Genomic DNA, 6,394 nt, shown 5'->3' with positions numbered 1-6,394 from the left:
GTTAATTCAGGTTAGGTGAGGTCAGGTTCTGTTGGGTAAAGTTATGTTAAATAAGTTAATATCAGGCAAGGGTTGATCCTTCACAGTTGTCGACATGTTTTTTAAGCGAAACTTTGCATCACTGGTATTATTTTGAAATTTATGTGCCTCAGTGCATGATTTTTCGTAATTTTTTGAGGTTATGGCTCAACCATGATGTGATGGGTGATTTTTGATACCGAATTTGAATTCAGCGCCCCAAAATCCACAGGAATATATAGGTGTGTTTTGTTACCAGATCCGCACACTTGTTTTTTTTGTGTGGCTGTGTTATCAAACATTGATATTACAGCCAATGAAACCACAGAATGTGAATCCGGAACTTTAACATTTTTCAGTTCTTCTTTCAATATACATTCGTTAGTCCATGTTTTTCCTTCCAAACAATAAGTAACTGTTGTAAAATTGATTTTCAAATGTAGGTAATATTATTTAATTTAGAGCCTATTTTAATTTTGATACAAAAAAAAAATTTTAACTTCTGATAATTTGCAAAATGGGCTCATTCCAAAATTATGCTCCTTTGTAAGGAATAAAGCACAATTGAAATGTCTTGTTTTGGATTTTAATATCAAAATTTTACAGGTAAATTTATACACAATACAATTTTTTTCAATAAGATTTGTTAATTCCTTCAAATGTATTACATATTGTTAAAAAAATTTTAGATTAGGTGATGTATTACCTTGAAGAAGACCTGCAACTAGGTTGAAACGTACGTTGGTTATATCAATTAAAATTGACGAATAAAGATTCATTGGCATTTGAATTCTTTTTCATTTATATTGGACCGTATGATCAGAATAAAACACATTCTCTCATTAATTCTCTCTTTCTCTCATTACTTTCAATATGCAAAAATTTAACATTATCCCACTCCAGCTTATAGTCAACATCAACAAATTCCTTTGTACGAGGTGTGTTTAAAAAGTAAGGTGACTTTTCAATTTTCGCGGGTTACGTACATTCAAGTTTTAAATTTTTTGTTTTGTTGTGTTGGTATACTCGTGACTATCATATGTTCACAGTTTTGACTATATAGCACGTATTGTTTTTCTGGCAGACGCGTAAAAGGTTAGAAGAGTTTGGTGTGCTCGGCGATTTTCTTCTTTCGAAAAAAATGGAGCAAAGAGTTTGCATTAAATTTTGTGTGAAAAGTGGAATCCAGTGCACTAAAACTCTTGTAATGTTGACAGTTGCATACGGTGAGTCTACTCTGCGTAAGAAAAATGTGTATAAATGGTACAAGCTGTTCCAAGAAGACCGAAAGGGAGTCGAAGACGAACCTCGCCATAGACATCCCAGCACGTCAACAACAGATGAAAACGTTCAAGCAGTGGAAGAAATGATGTTGAAAAATCGCCGAAATATCCTCAGAGAAGTTACTGAAGATGTTGGCATATCGTTTGGCCCATGCTATGCTATCTTTTCGGACGTTTTGGGCATGAGACGTGTGTCAGCGAAATTTGTTCCAAAACTGCTTAATTTTGATCAAAAGATCCATCGCATGACCATCGCTCAGGAGATGTTGAATGAAGTCAATAATGATTCTGATTTTCTCAAAAGGGTTATAACTGGGGATGAATCATGAAGGTTTTACTCACTGTCTTCTTTGATTACTGTGGCGTAGTGCATCAGGAATTCTTACCACAAGGTCGTACGGTCAATAAGGAGTATTACCTTCAAGTTATGCGCCGTTTGCGAGAGGCGATACGCAAAAAACGTCCGAAACTTTGAAAAAACAATTCGTGGCTTTTGCATCACGATAATGCACCTGCTCATTTATCGTTGCTCCAAAACTGAAGAGACTCATGAAAGGATATCGATTTTCAACGATTGAGGAGATAAAAACTGCATCTCTGAAAGAACTTAAGGCTATTCCACAAAATGATTATCAGAAGTGCTTCGATGATTGGAAAAGGCGTTGGCACAAGTCTATTATATCTGAGGGGGATTACTTTGAAGGGGACAACATAAATATTCAGAAATAATTGAATATTTTTTGAGAAAACCATAAAGTCACCTTATTTTTTTAACACACCTCGTATGTTTAGCAAGAACACTGTTATAACAGCGCCCTAAACGAACATCATACTTTTTTCAAAATTATATGAAGCATCCTTGCACAAATGTATCACTGAATCCATTTTAAATAGTATACGGAAAATTGTATGAATTTTAAATTTTTTAACAAATTCAACAGTTTTAGAAGTTTGACTAAAAAATGGAGGAACAAACGTGTTAAAAGAACTATATTCCTTTAATTCTTTCTGATTATGTGCAAGCAAATTATTACTCTCTTTGTTTTTGATGTGTTGAACTCTCATTGCAATATGTTTCTCAATTAACTTTTGGGGATGATTCAGAATAAGGATATTTCTAACAAAAGAAAATTCAAAATTCTGCCTGAATATGTACTTTTTCTATACCAACTGATCCCAATCCCTACTTGCATCTATGTTCAAATAACTGATTCTATTATTCTGTTCTATTTCATAAGTAAATTGAAGTTTTGGATGGAAACTGTTAAATGTATCAACGACCATCTGCAACTTTGCTAGTTTCCTAAAAGAAAAAACCTCCAAATCTTCCATAACTATTTCTGCTAAATTTGGAGACCCTGCTAAAAATGTTGTAAAACAAAATTATTTGGTTGTTGGATTCTTGTTTTTCACACGAGTGTGCATCAATTTGATTATTGGACGTTAAATAGGATTTTTGATTTGGCTTTTTATATAATTTCAATTTCTCAAATTTTAAATATTAATCGATAACTATAACTCTAGTATATTCTATCGATGTGCATATGTAGATAAGTCTGTAAAAATTTGAGATCAATTGGTTCAATTGTTTTTTCTGAATGATGTTAACCAATTCAGAAAACCTTGTTTCGAGAAAAACGCGCTCAAAATTTTTTTCTAAAATACATAAAAAATACAGTAATTTTTCAATAAAAAAAGTCTCTTACCCTTAATGAGCGATCCCTGCTCCATAGACTACACATTCACTACACACATATTTGCCAAAAGAATCTGTAGTTTTCAGAAACTTGATTTTTTGAAAAAAAAACTTGTGTTACTGACCCCTTAAACACGAGATTTATTTTAAATTGGCAAAAATTTATTTGAACCAAATAAATAAGGTCGAACATAAAATTTTTTTGAATATCACAAGCATTTGTTTGACTATTTACTTTTGTTCTATTTATATCTCGATCCACATTTGAAAGAAATTGATGAGATTTGGCGATTTTCATGTTTCGCCTGATTCTTAATTTCATGCAAGCGCCGATTTTTAGGTTATATTTCTAAAGGTATATTCAAGCGTATGTTAATTTTATAATTATGAAATATTATATCAATATTGATGACTAGTTGACTAACTTTTAATAGACTAACTAAAACAATTAGTTTTCTGTAAAGAAATGAATCATTACCAAAAAAAATTGTGACAAAGTAGTTCCACTGTCAACCAGAAAATATGAGAAAATCGTTAAAATTCTGTGAAATCGCATTAACCCTTTTCGGCATACATTTTTCAGGGAAATGAGTTTTCATGAAAAGTGGTAATAGGGGTTTTTGGGGTCGCTGATTACTAATCTGATCTCAGATTTTGAAAATTCACAATGGAGGGTCCAATATGGCGGATAACATTTAGAATATTTTTTAATTTTTTATGAGAATTGGTAAAAAAGGGTTTTTCGGATCACTGATCACGAATCTGAACTCAGATTTAGAAAATTCAAAATAATGGATCCAATATGGCGACATAAATTTGGAATATTATTGTATTTTTTTAGAACTGGTATACAGGTTATTTTTGGAGTCGCTAATCACGAATCCGAACTCAGATTTTTTAAATTCAAAATAGCGGATCCAATATGGCGGCCAAAATTTGGAATTTTTTTTAAAATTGGTGTACATGGGTTTTTGGCATCTCTGATTACGTATCTGTACTTATATTTTGAACATTCAAAATGGCGGGCCAAAATTCAAAATATTTCTAAATTGTTTTTTGAAAGTTGGCACAGACAGGAGGCGCTGATCTTGAATCTGTATTCAAAATGAAAAATATTTAGAATATTGAAGTTTGAAAAAATATACACCTAATCACCTAAAACATGAATTAGTTCCGATTTTCTGAATTTTCAAAATCTAAATTTAGAATCGTAATCAGTGACTCCAAAAATCCTTGTATACGAATTTTTTTTTAATCCAGAAAACTTTATTATTTTGAGCGTCATATTGAATCCGTCATTTTGGATATCAAAGTCTGATTTCATATTCGTGATTAGCGACCCCGGAAACCTCTGTAAACCAATTTTCAGAAAAAAATCCGTAAATATTCCAAGTTTCGGGCGCCATCTTGGATCCACCATTTTGAATTTTTTAAATCTGAGTCCAGATTCGTATTGAGCGACCCCAAAAACCCTTAAATACCTATTTTCATAAGAATATAATGAAAATTTTTTTCAATAATGAATTTTGTCAACAAAAAAGGCATTTTTCATCTTTATTTATAAGTATTAACAACTTATTTTAAAAATTTAGACCCTTAGCACAAAAATTTCAATTTTCTGTCATCCTGCGAGCATGAAACTTAAAAAAAACAATTAATTGAAAATTCCTTAAAATATTTTAAAACATCCTAAAATATTTAAAATCCTTAAAAATCTCTTGACATTTTTCAAAGCTCTTGAAAATTCCTGACAATTTTAAAAACACCCTAAAATATTTCAAATCCTTTAAAATCTCATACTAAATTATTTAAGTCAATTGAAAATGCCTTGAAATCTATTAAAATATCCTAAGATATACCAATTCTTTTAAATTGTAAAAATAATTCAAAAATTCCTTGACATTTTCTTAAACATCCTCAATTATTATTATTATTATTATTATTATTATTATTATTATTTCATTTTTAAAATTTTTCAACTATTGAAAAAGAATCATTTTCAACTCGATGGGATTCGAGTCTTCAAATTTTGAATTGTAAGCTTGGAAGTTTATTTACAAAAAAGTAGTAATCATACATAAATTGAAAGCGTTCAAAATGTAAATGTATCTTTTTCAACAAACAAAAAATAAATAACTTTATAATTATGTACATGACTCTTCTTAGAAATAGTTAAACTTTAACTCGAGTAATTTCTATTAACACTTTAATTAAATATTTTAACTAATCTACAAACATTAAAATTTTTAAAATTTTGCCATTTTTCTGTTTTCTAAATTTCCGTCTAAAATAATCTTATTTAGAGATTGCACAATTTAAAAAAGTACATTCAAATTTGGAAGGCTTTCAATTTATTAATGATTATTAATTTTTTATAAATAAACTTCCAAGTATACAATTCAATATTTGAAGACTTGAATCCGATAGAGTTAAAAATTATTCTTATTGAATAGATGGAAATTTTTTTAATCAAATTTCGTAAGATTTGAATTTTTATTTATTGATCACATTTCAAAACTCTAATCTACAAACACTTCAATAATCAACGTTTTGAAACTTTTCTCTTTTTTAAATTTCAATCTGAAGCTTTACAAAATTTCAAGTGATTTCAAACGATTTTTAAGGATTTTAAATATTTTAGGATGTTTTAAAAGAAGTCAAGGAATTTTCCATTTATTTTGATAATCTACAGGAATTTCAAAGAATTGAACAAATTTTAAAAGGGTTATTTTTAAAAATTCCAAAGTAATTTAGAAATCCTAAAAAAAAGGTTCTAGCCATTTTAAAAGATCTGAATAATTTGAGAGAATTTGAAATATTTCAAGGAATTTCCAATTCATTACAGTAATTTAATATGATATCTTGAAGGATTTAAAATATTTGAGAGAACTTTAAAATTTTCAAAGCATTTTCAAGAGCTTTGAAAAATTTCAAAAGATTTTTAAGGATCTTAAATATTTGAGAATGTTTGAAAAGATTTTAAGGAATTTTAAATTTATTTTTATAATTTACAGGAATTTTTAAAGAATTAAAAAAATTTTGAAGTGTTATTTAAAAAAAATTAAAAAATACTTTAGAAAACTTACAAAAAAGTTCTAGGTATTTTAAAAGATTTTCAAGGATTTGAACATTTTGAGAGAGTTTTAAAAGATTCCAAGGAATTTTCAATTGATTACAGTAATTTTATATGAAATTTTTAAACATTGGGAATATTTCAAGGTATTTTTGAAATGTAAAGAAATTTTCAAAGGCTTTAAAAATTTGAAGAAATTTCAAAAGTGTTTTAAGGAGTTTAAATATTTAAGGTGGCTTGGGCGCTTTTTAAAAAAATCACAGGCAGTTCTGAAAATTTGATATTATCGAAAGAAAATATACTAGATCACTTTGCAAAAAAGAA

Source organism: Belonocnema kinseyi, chromosome 8 (assembly GCF_010883055.1).
Source record: "Belonocnema kinseyi isolate 2016_QV_RU_SX_M_011 chromosome 8, B_treatae_v1, whole genome shotgun sequence".
In the NCBI taxonomy this organism is placed as follows: domain Eukaryota; kingdom Metazoa; phylum Arthropoda; class Insecta; order Hymenoptera; family Cynipidae; genus Belonocnema; species Belonocnema kinseyi.
Note: the sequence above shows the minus strand (reverse complement) of the source record.